Source organism: Micromys minutus (genome assembly GCF_963924665.1).
Source record: "Micromys minutus genome assembly, chromosome: 32".
Classification (NCBI taxonomy): domain Eukaryota; kingdom Metazoa; phylum Chordata; class Mammalia; order Rodentia; family Muridae; genus Micromys; species Micromys minutus.
The window spans coordinates 6,398,965-6,415,126 of record NC_137967.1 but is presented as its reverse complement, the minus strand read 5'-3'; positions in this window follow the sequence as shown (position 1 = coordinate 6,415,126).

Sequence of the window (16,162 nt, the reverse complement as noted above, 5' to 3'; positions counted from 1 at the left end):
ATTGGTAAAACAAATGATATTTGACAAATCCAAATTTTTCTCATAGACAGCCCTCGGTGTGCCCAGCCAGTGGAACATATTCATTCCAGTGTGAACTTGCACTGAGAGCAAACTTGCGGCACTGGCTCTGCAACCACTCTATCAACACCCAGAGATAGCCCAGCGCCCTGAGCTCAGTAACACACAATCACAGAGAAAGCTCAATTCCCAGATGAGAAAACACACTCAGGATCACTGGACTTCTGACACACTCCATGTCACAGTTGAGGCCACAACATCTTTACCAACACTCAGCATAGCTGGAACCCCCACAGGATCCATGGAAACACAAACCCTCACACAGCCAGAGGTATGAGTCCCTTCTAACTTCCACCTGGGCCCAGAGAAAACCTAGAGCTCTGGCTCCACACCCACTCTTACAATAATCAGAGAAAGCTTTACTCTCAGGAGATCAGATAAAACAGATTCTCAGAAACGTCATCACAACAGAATTTTAGGATCCCAGACAGCTTGACTCCCAGGAACTCTAACACACATCTCAGAATCACGGGATAGAAGAATCACAGAATCAGAGACAGCTGCACTCTGAGTAGAGCTGATACAACCAGGATCACAAAGGGGTCAAGTTCCTGTCAGAGACAGTAAGGCTCAATAAAACCATAGATAACCATATGTGCAAGGCATGCACAAAAACCTAAGCAACAGAAACAATGGCTACTTAGCATAATCAGAACCCAGTTCTCAGCTACAGCAAGACCTGGATACCACATCATACCACAAAAGTCAAGATTCAGATTTATGTTCACATATCAGGATGATGACAGAGGACTTTAGTAAGGATATAAATAATTCTGTTAAAGAAATAAAACGCAGGTAAATACATTTACAGGTCAAAGCTCTTAAAGAGGAAACACAAAAATCCCTAAATGAATTAAAAGAAAACACAGCCAAACAGTTAATGGAATTGAACAAAACCATTCAGGTTATAAAATTAGCAATAGAAACAATAAAGAAATCACCAAGGGAGACAACCCTGGAGATTGAAAACCGAGGAAAGAGATCAGAAGTCATAGATTCAAACATCAACAAGAGTATACAAGAGATAAATGGGAGCATCTCAGGTACAGAAGACACCACAGAAAACATTGACACAACAGTCAGAGAAAATGCAGGTTGCAAACAGCTTTTTTAATCCCTGGACTGCCTGGTATCCTTTGGAAACTTCTGCTTTATTGGGCAGCCAAGCATTGGAACACAGGTGAAGTCACTAAGTGCTGGGTCACTGAATTTTCTGCCTCCCAGTGTAACCAGAGGGCGTTTCCATGGAAATAATGGATCAGAAAATAACTGATGGCCCTGGATGAACTCCCAATTACCCAGAATTCACTCAAACGACCAAAGAAAAACTAAACAAACAAACAAACAAAAACTTAGGCGTCTCTCTTTTCCCTGAACGAGGTGTAAAAACCCATCAAGTTCTCCCAGTTCATTGGACACTGTACCTTTTACCAGAACCCAGAAACCAAAAGGAGCTTAGTGCTTTTCTCCAAGTCTGCAGTTCATTCGAGTGCATTTCCCAGAGACCCTGGATCAGGTGGGTCAGCCCACCTTTCGATTATCCAGAAAAAAAAAGGCGATTTGGGCCAGTTATCTCCTTATGTGCCTCCCTGTTACTCTTGAGTTTTACACTAAGAACAAACTCAGCTGTTTCGGTCCAAATTTAAAGTAACCGTTTATTAAATATTAAGTACTGACCAAGAGATGGATCTGGGTCAGAAAAATCCTCGGAAGTTACCAGATACAATATCCCGCGGTCACGTGTTTCAGGGATTTAGGCTATTATTACTTTAGCCACCGAACTTTCCCATAAGGGCTTGTTGCCTCAAAGAACTACAAGTCCTGGCATTCCTGGAAATTACCTTGTTGCTGGGCAGGTGATGCTTACAAGTTAATTTGGGAACAACGCAGAAAAGATCGATTTACATTACATAACCACCCTCACTTTCACAGCTTTGGGGTGGAGGTGCCTAATGAGTGAAGTAAAGGGAGTTCAAACAAGCTCTGGTTTCCCCTACTTAGTGAGCGCAGGGTCACTGTTCACAAAGGGGAGGAGCAGGTGGATGAGTCGCCAGAGCTGAGGAGGTGGGTTCTTCTCAGTGCTGGATGGGAAGACCGACGGTAGGCTATTGCAAGAGAAGCCCAAGTGCTACCGAAATGCAAATCTCTGTGTATCTCGAAAAGGTCTGGTACAGACTGGAAGACCGGACCACGAATCACTGTGCTCTAACCCTTAGGGAGGCGCTTATGTAACTCAAGACTCAATGGCCAATCAGGGCCGTGAGCTGGTCCTGTCAGTCAGAATAGGAGGCGGGATCTTCCGGTTGCCTAGCTGCAGCTTCAGCACTGTAGGGTAGCAGAACATGTTTGAAAAGTTGTGTTTCTCTAGCACTACTGCCCAGTGCTGTGAGGGAAGCTCTGGCGAGCTCCTAATTCAGGGCATGGTGAGTGCAGGGTCACTGCCTACAGAAGGAGGGAGCAAGCACGTGTGCAGAGGGAGCTGGTATGGTGGGGTCCCAGGGTCTGTGAGCTGTGGCCAGAAGTGGCTGCCTGTTCCTTCCCTTTTTGTCCTGGTTAATCCCTGAACCCAGCAGTGGGCTCTGAATAACTTCCCTATGAGGGCAGCATCTGCTCAGAGCATCTTGCACAGAGACTTGTGTGTAGATACACCCTTAGCAGGATGTCAGTTTCAGAGAGGCCTCATTTCTCTTCTAAAAGTTACTAATGCGCCTGTCATTTAACCTTAAGGGGTAAGACCGATCTGCAGTTAATCTTGGAGAGGCTGTAAAAGGCATCTCATGTGGGTAGCACTCCAGGATTAAACTGTGGAGTAGAAGAGTTGGGTTGATGATGTCAAGGATTTACCATTCCTCAGGAGATAGTTAGCAACACCAAGTAGAACTTGGCTGAGGGAGGAACGCCTCCTAAACACCCCACAGATAAGCCATATGTCAGCCAGACCTGTTAGAGGTTAGGATGCTAGGATACATATATTTGTTCAGTAGGACTGTCCAGAAAGTTTGCTCCAAATCATAAGAAAGGAGACTGCTCTGATTTACAACCAGACACTAGGCCCTTCCTCATATCAAAGAACCAGCCTCTAACATCAGCAAGGCTATAATTTAAATTCAATGGCTAAGCATATTGGCCTTTGAATCTATTGGCTAGCAAGCATGTGACAGGCCATGGGACCAGAGTGTCAGGTGACTATCAGTCAGTTCATTCTGGAGTTTTTTAAGAATGTTCCTGCTTCTTCCAAGAATTGTGGGTGGAGAATGGAACTTGGCTTAGCTTTGACCTAAGGCAGTAGGTGTAAGGCTGGTGAAAGCCCCTAGGGTCCTTTAATGTAAGAATATTCATTTTCTGTGTTTTTATGTATGTAGGTAATTTCCTCTGGCTGGGTTTTTAGTTCACACATTGTATAGGGCTGTGCTTGTTGTTTCTTAGTTTTCTTTTCGTTGTTTGTTTTGTTTCTGCTGCAGCTTTTAATATTCCTGTTGTTGTTCTGTATCCTTGGTGTGTTATTATTATGTGGTATGGGGATTTTCTTTTATGGTCAAATATATTTGATATTTTGTATGCATCTTGTACCTTGATAGACATTTCTTCATTAGGTTAGGAACATTTTTGTTTATGATATTGTTGAAATGTTTCAGGACCTTTGAGCTGATATTCTTCTCTTTCCTCTATTCCTATAATTCATGTTTTTTGTTTTGGTTTTTGTTTTGATATTTGGTTTCATCTTCATACAATGTCTCAGAGTTTCTGGATGTTTTGTGCCAGTAAAATCTGTATACTTAACATTTCCTTTGACTAATCCATTTTCCTGTTTTATCTTCAAGGTCTGAAGTTCCCATTGGCATCTCTACTCACTGGGTGAACCTTGCCTCTGTCGTTTCTCCTGAACTCCTTCAGATTCTGTTTTATCAGATCTGTGTCCATTTTTAGTTCATCAACAGTTTTATGAGGTTCATTCAACGGTTTGTTTGGTTTTCCTTGGCTTTAGTTTAGTGATTTATTGTTTTCCTGCAATTGTTTGATTATGTTTTCCTGGATTTCTTTAGGGTATTTATTCATGTCCTCTGTAAGGACCTCTATCATCTCCATATTGTTAGTTTGGGGATGTCTGTCTTGTGCTTTCAGCTATTTTTTAATCCTTAGGACCTGCTGTGATAGGATGGCTTGGCTCTGTTGGTAACCTATTTCCCTGTGCTGTTGTCTAGGTGTCTGAGGCAATTATAGGTGTAGGTGCCGATTTCTGGCTTGTGCTTGTTTTGGTGAGAGTTTTATTCCTCTGTTTATATTTGCTGTCTGGGTTTCAGAGACTGTGTTGGCTGAATGTTGCCACATTTACAGACCTACCTCGCTTTTGTGATAGCTGGTGTTGGAGAGTGGGAGAAAATGAGTCCATGGAGAGATAATCTTAGCAATCCACAGGAGCTGCAGACAAAAATGAAACTTACTCTCTTGTTCTCTAGTCAGTACTAGGAGCAGCAGAACTGTAGGGAGCCTTTTATTCTTTTAATTAATTTATTTCTTATATATAACTACACTGTAGTTTTCTTCAGACAGACCACAATGGGGCATCATATCTTATTGCTGATGGCTGTGGGCCACCATGTGGTTGAACTCAGGACCTGTGGAAGAACAGTCAGTGCTCTTAACCACTGAGCCATCTCTTCAGGAAAGCTTTCAATCTGTTGGGTCAGTTGCCCTGCATGCCACAGAGCCCCGGGAGGTCTTCAGTCTGTGGATGATCAGTTGCCCTTTGTACAGAGGAGCTCCTGGGATGCCTTCAAGCTGTGATGTCTTGAGGGGTGCAGACAAGCTGGCATCATTTCTCAGTTGCCCTCTGTGCAGTAGATCTCCTAGGATATCTCAGGCAGTGGTGTCTGATGCCATGAGTATAGTGGAACTCCTGGGATGCCTCAGGCTGTGGTATCTTCAGAAGAGCAGACTAGCTAGCAGTCTGTCCCAGCAGAAAGTCCCAGGAAGAAGGGGAGTGGTATTCAGCAGTGTTGGGGAGGGTGGGTGTGATGGGTCCTGAATCCACTAGGCTCCCAGGGACAGCTGTGGGACGTCAGAGTTTTGAAATGTTTGAATGTTTTAAGGAAATCTCTCCAATCAGAATATCCCTCTACCCACCATACATTATCTACTCCGGGCACAAGAAAGAACCGAGGTGCATGAGGTGAGTGATGGTCTGTGAATTCTCTGATTTTGATTTTTGACTATAATCCTGTGGTTTTTGTTGTTGTTGTTAAAGGACTATTGTGTTTATAGGCCTACCTTTGTGTCTCCTTTTATCAGTGGTGTCGTATACGTTATGTTGTTTTACTAACTACAACTTAATTATAGTATTGTTTCTCTGAAAAAAAAAGATAGACCTTTACCTATTTCTGTTCTTTAAAAAATTTCAATATATTGTGTTATTATTTCCTTCTGTTTTGTTCAGGCACTTTCTGCAGAGAAAGTTTTAGTTTATCCTTCTTGATTCTAAAGGCTTTACTGTTCTTTGTTCTTGGGGCATCTATGTTTTTCAGTCACCACAACCTTCAATGTTTCCGGTTTTGCTATTGAAGTCAGTGATATGCTCAGCACATTGGTTTGATTCTTTTAAAAAAAAAAAAAAAAAAAAAACGTTTTTAAACATATTTTGTCTCTTTGTCCCAATTAGCTTCAATTGTCAACATTTTATCTGAGGGAGCCTCAATTGAAGGTGTATCCTCATCAGAATGACTGGTTGCTGTGTTTGTGAGAGCTTGTGTTGACTGGTGATGGATGTGGAAAGGCTCTTCCACTGAGGGTGGAAATATCTCTAAATGGTCCTGGTCTGGATCATAAAGATTCGGCAGTGACCAAAGCAGAGAGAAACCCAGATAACAATGTCTACCAATGCTTTTGGTTCCTTCATTTTGTAGCTTGAATTTCTTTTTTTTTAATTTATGTATTTATTTATTTATTCATTTATTTAAGTACATTGTAGCTGTCTTCTGACACACCAGAAGAGGGGATCAGATCTTATTTACAGATGGTTGTGAGCCACCATGTGGTTGCTGGGATTTGAACTCAGGACCTCTAGAAGAGCAGTCAGTGCTCTTAACCACTGAGCCATCTCTCCAGCCCCGTAGCTTGAATTTCTGTCCTAAGCTCCCAAAGTGATGAACTGTGATCTGATGGAAATCAGCCAAATGAACCCATTCGTTGCTGGAGCTGTTTTTGGTTTGAGGCTCTAATCACAACAGCAGAGACGCAAATTAGGACAAAAATGTAGCTGAACAGTGATCTTGTTCCCGGGTAGATGTGGAAAGTAGGACTTTAGATGGTCAAAGACAAGTTGGATATGGAGGTTACTTAGCTGTTCTTCATGACCTGGATAGTTGGAGACTTGATAGAATGGTCTTTGCTGGACTTTACAACGATGTGATGCTGGAGATCTACCAGAACCTCGGAGCTATAGGTAAAACTCAATTTTTTTTTTTTTTTGTTTTTTGAGTTTTAATTAAGGTGGGGGAACAACTGTTTGTTGTTGTTGTTGTTTTTGATTTGTTTGAGGTTTTTTTTTTTTTTTTTTTTTTTTTTTTTTTTTTTTTTGGTTATAGATTTCTTCCTCCATTCTTGAATGGGAATGTAGAAGAATGAGGTGAATGAAGCTGGTCAGGTTCCAGGATTCATTGAAGATAATACATTATTGACTAATTTTCCATCTTATATATTTTAGGCTCCTATTGGGAAGACCCCAATATTAAAGAACAGTGTCAAAGTGATAGAAGACATGGCAGGTAATTCTTTGTGAAACCTAATTCAAATGTGCTTCTGAAGTAAATTTAATACATTCTAAAAGATTTAAAGATCAGCAACACTTAAATATTCACAGCTTTAGGTGTTTTGATGACTTCTAAATTCTCAGGAAGCCATGGACCTCGATGTCAGGTAGCTGATTTGTGTTTGCAAGGCATTCCTCCATGACAGTATTGAACAGAAGTAACTATTTGAATCATATGACCTTTAGAACTACACTGTAGAACGGCCTTTTCAATCACCCTCATACCATTCAGATATTGTAAAGTGTATACACACTGAATAGGTGATCTGTGTTATGTCCAAAGCCTTCCAATAAGGAAATAGTCCATAGGAAAGCTGCTGTTGCTCATACACTTGTCCAAATTTGCTAAGGTCAGTGAGAGGGGAAGTTTGTGAGAGTGAAGAACGTTGTTGGGGAGAAACCTTAATCTCTACAGTTCATGTCTGTGAGGAACAAAGAGTCTAGCTGTGTGAATTCAATGTTGAAACCTTTTGTTAATTTTTAATAGGTATATCAGAAGTCTTCCTGGATATAGGTCATATGAGCACAGGGACATTGAAAGAAGCAGAGAATCTCTTTTTCTTTGAGTGACTAGATGTTATATGGTAGTCCCCACTTGTAGGAGACTTTCTGAATGTGATGCAAGTTTCTAACCACATTGTTTTTCAACTTCATTTGGAATACAGCCACAGATTTTTACTGTAGAAAATGCATATGAGCATTTGAGTGTGGATATTCTTTTGTCCTTCCCTTTTCAAATGCAGTATGACTCAAAGTATAAGAAAATTTATGAACATAAATAGAGTGGTAAATCTGTAAATTCTTGTAGTTTTCTTTAAATATTTGGAAAGCTTAATTTAGAAAATGTCTGGTATAAATGTCAGTCATGTAATAAATGCTGTAACCATCACAGGTATCTCTAAGGATGGAGAACAACCCACAGTGAAGGGAACACCAAGACTGTAAACAATGTGATAAACCCTTAAGATCTAATTCTCCTTAATAATTAGACCAAAATATAAAATTAATTCACTCAGATTAAAAAGATCCATCAGTGTAATGAATGTGATAAAACTTTTACATGTTCCAATTATCATTGCAAGGCATGAAAGAAATCATGCTGGAGAGAAACCCAACGAAAATGCACAGTGTGATAATGCCTTCACATGTCCCAATCTACTTCAAAAGCATGAGAGATTTTATACTGGAGAGAAGCCCTCTGAAGGCTTTCAGCAGAGTGAAGCCCTTGCATGTCACAGCAGTGTCCAAATACATGAAAGAACAGATGCTGGAGAGAAACCCTACAAATGTAATGAATGTGATAAAGCCTTTGCACAACACCAGTATCTTCATATCCATGAAAGAACACATACTGGAGAGAAACCCTATGAATGTCATCAGTGTGGTAAAGCCTTTGCACATAATTGTACTCTGTAGTTACATAAAAGAACTCATACTGGAGAAAAACGTTATGAATGTAATCAATGTGGTAAAGCCTTTGCATGGTGCAGGTATCTTCAAACACATAAATTAATACATACTGGACAGAAACCCTTCAAATGTAATCAGTGTGATAAAGCCTATAGATGATAGAGTTATCTCCAAACACATAAAAAACATATACTGGAGAGAAATTTTATAAATGTAATAGGTGTGTTAAATCATTGGTATCTCAAAGTCATCTTCAAACTCATGAAAGAATTCATACTGAAGAGAAACCTTATAAATGTAATCAATGTTGTAAAACCTTTGCACAACACAGGTATCCTCAAAAACATAAAGTAACACATACAGGAGAGAAACCCTACAAATGTGATCACTGTGATAAAGCCTATAGGTGACAGAGTTTCTCCAAATACATAAAAGAACACATACTGGAGAGAAACATTATGAATGTAATTGGTGTGGTAAGTCATTTATATCTCTAAGTCATCTTCAAGCTCATGAAAGACTTCATACTGGAGAGAAACCTTACAAGTGTAATCAATGTGATAAAGCCTTTTCACAATACAGTAGTCTCCAATGGCATAAAAGGACACATACTGGAGAGAAACCTTATGTGTGCCATCAATGTGGCAAAGCCTTTGCATGACATACTACTCTACAAAACAATAAACGGCATCATACAGGTGGGAAACCCTATGAATATAATCACTGTGGTGAAGCCTTTGCAGATCACAGTAGTCTCCAAAACCATAAAAGGAATCATCCCTGAGTTAAGCCTTAAGAAGGTATTTAACCTGATGAGGCACTTTCACATTTCTGTAGTTTCCATCATCACGAAAGTATTCATACTGCAGAGAAACTGTATGAATGGAAGCAATGTGAAGTTTTCACAATCACCGTTATCTCTTAGTGTAGAAAAGAGCAGATATCAGAAAGTGTTATTAGCAGTGTGAACTGGTGAGAGGACTCAGTTAGCCAAAACCAGGCTGACTCCATGACTGGATGCAATCTGGCAGTTTGGCTGAGTGAGCTAAGTTTGTGTTTGCCAACTGGAGAAATGCAAAACAAGTCAATTCCCAGAGAAAACAGGCCCCACAGGCAGCCAATCAGGAGCTGTAGAAGCTGCCCCTCCACCTAGCTTGAGCCAAGTATAGTTAATTAGCAAAATCCCCCAAATCCCTAAGTGCCTTAAGCAATCACAAAAGCATAGTGCCCCTGAAGATAGAACCAACCAATCAAGAGAAAGAAAGGCAAAAGTCATGCATTCCTATCCTAACAGTTTTTATGTTGACCCTGAAGAGTCTACACTTCTGTCTTCCCTTCCGGTATATTGTAGACCCTTGCATGCAGGTTCTCTGCAGAATAAATTATCTTTTCTGTTGCATACTATTTGAGTCTGCAATTCTTCATGAGTCATGGGCCCTTAAAGTGATAAAGCCTTTTCTCAATATAGTTATATCTGAATACATAAAAGTAAACATACTAGAGAGAAACTCTAAAAATGTAATCAAGTGTGGTGACGCCTTTGCATAACACGATCATCTTCGAATACATAAAAAAATATCTATACTGTAATGAAATTCTATGAATGTAATCAATCTGGTAAAGTCTTTGCACATCACAGTCATTTCCAAAGCCATGAAAGAATTCATACTGAAGAGAAACCCTATGAATGGACTCACTGTGGTGAGGGATTTGCATATCACAGTCAGTCCTCTCCTGTCACATAAAACAACACATTCTGGAGAGAAGCCCTCTGGGTGTAGTCAGTGTGCTGAAGCCTTCACATGAAGCAGCAGTTTGTCATGAGAAAAATATGACACTGCAGAGAATCCCCACAAATGTACTTACATGTGTTAAAGTTGAGCATTTCAGTGTTGTCTTTCTACAAGAGTAAAGCCTTTAGTGTGATATCAGTCTCTTAAAGCCTGTACATTTCACAGTGAGGTTTGAGGACCTGAAGGAACTCATAATGGTGGGGATTTGGTAAGTCATTAGCCCACACACGTTCTGTTACATAAGATTATTTATTCTGAGGGAGCATTGTCATGGAGGCAATGGGTGGGGCAGGGGAGATGGGATTGGTGGAAAGGGGATAACACCTGAATTGTAGATACATAGAGTCTCCAATTTAAAAAACTAATTAAAAAAAACACAATTTATTCTGGAGGAAATAATTTTGACATGTATCAACAATCTGTTCAAGCATGATGATGTCACTTTTTATTTTATTTCTTTAGGTTTCTATCTCCAGTGTTGTCTCCCTTTGTGTGCGTGTGTGTGTGTGTGTGTGTGTGTGTGTGTGTGTGTTTTCAGTTTTATTGGATATTCTATGTATTTACATTTCAAATGTTAGACCCTTCCCTCCCCTACTTCCCTCCCTCTTCCCCCTCAACTTGCTTCCATGAAGGTGCTCCCTCTCCCAATCACTCTCTCCACCTCAGAGCAGTGGCTGATGATGATGTTGTTCTTCCCATGAGGGTGTCAAGCCTTCAGCTCTTTCAGTCCATTCTCTGGCTTTTTCATTGGGGTCCCCGTGTTCAGTCTGATGTTTAATTGGAAGGATCCTCTTTTGTATCTGTGTGACACTGGCAGAGCCTCTGAGGAGGCATCCATGTCTGCTTCCTGACAGTAGGCACTCCTTGGCATCAGCAATAGTGCTTGGGTTTGGTGGCTTCATATGTGGTGGTTCTCCAGGTGAGACAGTCTCTGTAGATCTTTTCTTCAATCCCTGCTCCCCTATTTGACCTTGTATTTCCTCCCCTGTTTTGTTCTCCCTTCTAAGAAGGACTGCAGCATCCACATTCTGGTCTTCTTTTTGAGCTTTATAAGTTCTGTGAATGGATTTCTTGGGTATTCCCAGCTTTTCTGGGGGAGGAGGTAATATCCGCTCATAAGTGAGTGCATACCATGAATGTTCTTTTGTGACTGGGTTACCACACTCAGGATGATAGCTTCAAGTTCCATCCATTTGCCTAGGAATTTCATGAACTTGTTTTTAGTAGCTGAGTAATACTCATTGTGTATATGTACCCAATTTCTGTATCCATTCTATTGAGGGACATCTGGGTCCTTTTCAGCTCCTGACTATTTTAAATCAGGTTTCTATGAACATTGTTGAGCATGTGTCCTTGTTAGATGTTGGAGCTACTTTTGGGTATATGCCCAGGAGTGGTATAGCAGGGTTCTCAGGTAGCACTAAGTTTAATTTTCTGAGGAACCTCCACACTAATGTCCAGAGTGGTTGTACCAGTTTACAGTCCCACAAACAGTGGAGGAATATTCCTCTGTCTCCACATCCTCACCTGAGTTTTTGATTTTAGCCATTCTGACTGGCTTGAGGTAGAATTTGATTTAACTTTGGTACCTGGTGTCTAGAAAATTGTCCATTTCCTCTAGATTTTTTTAGTTTTTTGAGTATAGGCTTTTGTAATGGAATCTGATGATTTCTTGAATTTCCTCAGTTTCTGTTGTTATGTCTCCCCTTTCATTTCTGATTTTGTCAATTTGGATACTCTCTCTGCACCCTCTGGTTAGTCTGGCTAAGGGTTTATCAATCTTTTTTTTTTTTTTTTATCAAAGATCCAGCTCTTGGTTTTGTTGATTCTTTGTATAGTTCTTTTTGTCTCTACTTAGTTGATTTCAGCTCTGAGTTTATTTCCTGTCGTCTACTCCTCTTGGGTGCATCTGCTTCTTTTTGTTCTAGAGTTTTCAGCTGTGCTGTCAAGCTGCTAGTGTATGCTCTATCCAATTTTGGTTTGGTTTTTTTGTTTGTTTGTTTGATTGTTTGTTTTGTTTTTTGTTTTGTTTTGTTTTTGGAGGCACTCAGCACTATGAGTTTTCCTCTTAGCACTGCTTTCATTGTATCCCATAAGTTTGGGTATGTTGTCCCTTCATTTTTGCTAAATTTTAAAATGTCTTTGATTTCTTTCTTTATTTCTTCCTTCACCAAGCTATCATTAAGTAGAGCATTGTTTAGCTCCCATGTGTATATGGGCTTTTGTTGTTGTTGTTGTTGTTGTTGTTGTTGTTATTGAAGACAAGCCATGGTCCATGGTGATCTGATAGAATGCATGGGATTATTTTGATCTTCTTGTATCTGTTGAGGCCTGTTTTGTGACAAAGTATATGGTCCATTTTGGAGAAGGTGCCATGAGGTGTTGAGAAGAAGGTATATTCGTTTTAGAATGAAATATTCTATAGATTTCTGTAAAATCCATTTGGTTCATAACTTCCGTTAGTTTCACTGTGTCTCTGTTCAGTTTCTGCATCCATGATCTATCCATTGATGAGAGTGGGGTGTTGAAGTCTCCCACTATTATAGTGTGTGGTGTAATATATGCTCTGAGCTTTAGTAGGGTTTCTTTTAGTAATGTATGCTCTTGCATTTGGAGCATAGATGTTCAGGATTGAGAGTTCATCTGGAAGAGCAGTCAGTGTTCTTCACCACTGAGCCTTCTTTCCAGCTAGTAGCTTTACCATATTAGTAGAGGACATTAGAAAAAAAAACATAGCATTCACAAAATTTGTGATTTAATTTGCCATAATGATTTTTGTTCCCGATAGCACCCGACAATAACATTATAAATTCCTGTGGTTCCCAGGAAAAGAACTGTTCCTTTAAGAAAACTCCTAAAGGACTGGCCTTTGGTTTTTATTTACCACTGGGTTTAAACCAAAGAGCCTGACTCTCTTTTACCCTGTACTGAAAAGACTAAAAGTGATATTCAGATAATTATTTGTCAATGATCTCTACATAATTTCTGGAAATTTGCAGTAATACCTACTACCAGGAAATAAGGACATTATCATCTTTGTTTTAGAGAACTCATGGTGTTATTAGCTAGCATATTGTGTGTATTTCTTGATCCTTTGCAGTGTGAAAAATACCCTAAACACAAAATGACTTCAGGTATGAACACAGCACCATGAGTGAAGTGCTTTCAAACACTTTGTAAAGTCCTCAACTTGAATCCTCAAAACCCACATTCATAGCAGACATATTAGTGCACACACCTATAGTTTCCCTATAGTGAAATACAGATTTGGCAGGGAGAGTACCTGGACATTCAGGGGCTAGCCTGTAAGGCATAACCAGGAACCACAAGAGCAACGCTTTAAATATTGCAAGGAATGTAAGAATGTATGAAATCCCGTTCTTTGTCCTCAGACACAAATCTTGGTACACTCGTGTGAAACATTTACATAAAAAAGGACCATGCTCTGGTTTGTCTTCTATGGCTGTCTTAAAGGTTATAGCTAAAAACAATGCATAGAAGAAAAGGGTGCATTTGGTTTGTACATTGACCATAAAGTGCATCATAGAAGGAAGAAATACTGAAATTGAACAGAACAGAAATCACGCAGCCAGGAGTTGAAATAGAGTCCACATGTTTCCTAGATTGCTGTCTAGACTCATGTTCAGCACCTTCCTAATGCTTCTCAGGTTCACCTCCTGTATGTGAGAGGTCACAGTGTCCACATCAATCATTATGCAGACAGTTGCACTACATACTTTTCTACAGAACAATCTGTTGTATGCACTTTCTGAATTGTAATTTCTCCTTCCCAAAGAAAGATCAGTTTTCTCATTTTACATATATATGTATATACGTATACATATATAGTACATACATATGCAAATATAATTGACAACTTGTCAACTCAACAAATATAATGAATGTTAAGCTTTGGGTTCTACATTATTTTCAAGAATTTATGCTTTTATAATAATATAACACAATCCATCTTTTAAAAGTCCTAATTTATTTAAAAATTTCAAGACTTTAAGGTTTCCATTCTTGATAATGTTTTCTGCCCACGGCATTCCAGGTCACTAGGAGGCCAGAGTTCTGTTGAGTTGGTCCCTCGATGTATGAGACAGGAAAGTGAATCACAGTAAGAGAAGAGAATGAAACCCAGGTGCAGACTGACTGTGTCAACCTCCATCAGAATTCAGGGAGGGTGATAGTATATGGTCCATTGTCAGCATATTTACAAAACATTACAGTTAAAGAAAAGATTCCAGGCAAAAATTGGTCAAATCAGTCCAATTCCAAGACCACAATAAAGCTTAGTGTGCGGCTACATAGAAACCCTTTCACAAAGTACATGTGAATGTAATGACAGGTTCTGTAGGTCAAAGACCTGCCATCTAACGTGGTTTCTGACCAATAGCAGAGATGTCAGCAGGCCATAAAGGACATGTGACATCTCCCCTAATGATTGGCAACAGTCCATGAAGGAAGGTATTTAATACCGTCATTTTAAAGTATTTGGTGATGTCTGCCTCTGTCACAAAGCATGTGTGAGGATTGCCTACACAATGAACAAAAATGTCACTGGGGTCATTAAGAAAATCCACTTCCAGCCTTTTAGGATGAATGCAGGTGTCTTATTTTCTTCATTGAGTGCAGGCCTCTATAACCCAAGACCGAGGATTATCCTGGTGATCTGTGGGTGCAAGGACCTTTCTGCCTGTACACGCTGTTCTTCATTAAAAAGTGGAGCTCTCTTGAAAGTGGGAGAAACAGCCTTAGCCTAGGGTGAGGTTCCAACATGGCTATGCCAAAATACAACGAGTTCAGTGAATTCATATACACACAACCACAGAAATAGAGATGGCAGGTGTATTAATATATTTGAGAAGATGTATTCACACATATGCAATAGGATGGAAATTGGCTGGGAATAATTTAGAAAGGACTAGAGAGAGGACAAGGAAGAGGAAAAGTAATGTAATATATTTAATTAAAATATATAAAGATAAATGTTAAAAAAAAAAAAGCAGTTGCTGGACGATGGCTTATCAGTTGAGAGCACTGCATGTTTTCACAGAGAATATAGATCCCATTCTCAGAAACCATATAGTAGATAATGAACAACTGCTGTAACTCCAGTCCCAAGGGATCTGATGTCCTCTTCTGCCCCTGCAGGTATTGTGTACAACTAGGTACAGGCAAATACACACCCATCCCTACGTAAAATAAAAATAAAGTTTACAAGCGTAGCATACTGTACATAGATGTCAGAGGCAGAAGACAGACAACACTCACGGGTAGTTAAAATGCATTCCTAATGGTCATTCATGGGAGCAGCCATGGCCTTCCCTTGTGCCAGCCTCCTCCTAGGCAAAAGCAGCCTCGTTTTGAAGTTAGAATAGTTCGGCAGAGCTGTTCATCTAAGAACAACATGAACAAGTCTGGCAGATGACTTTTCCTTGAAGTTTCCATATTCGCGTTCTCTGTTCTTTGTATACTTCAGACTTGTGGCATTGATATGTGTATCTGTTAAATCATACATGATGACTAATAGGTACCATTGGCCCCTGAGCAATCTACTTTCACAAAGTCATTTACTTGATTTTCTGCTAAGACCTTATGGTACAAGGTGAACATTCCAGAGGGATTTCTGTCCATCATTTTTACAATTTGCATATGTTTCTGAATGACTATGAATTAGGAATCCCCTTAAATATCTCTGCTTTTTACATTGCTACCATATTCAGAACTAGATTTATTTACCTTAGGATTCTTAGGAGTAAGTGAACCTGTGTGTGAACTTATCCAGACTCCCTAAATAGAATCCTAATGCTTCCTTTTTGAAGGAAAAAAAAAAAAGCATTGCTCCATGCCATCCCCTTCAAAATTCCAACACAATTCTTCAAAGATATGGAAAGAGGGATTCTCAAATCCATCTTGAAAAACAAAAAAGTCAGAATACCAAAAACAATTCTTAACAATAAAAGAATGGGATTTACCATCCCTGACCTCAAGCTATAACAGAACAATAGTGGGGGAGGAAGAGGAAATTGTATTGGTAGAGAGACAGACAGGTTGATCAGCAGAATTGAAT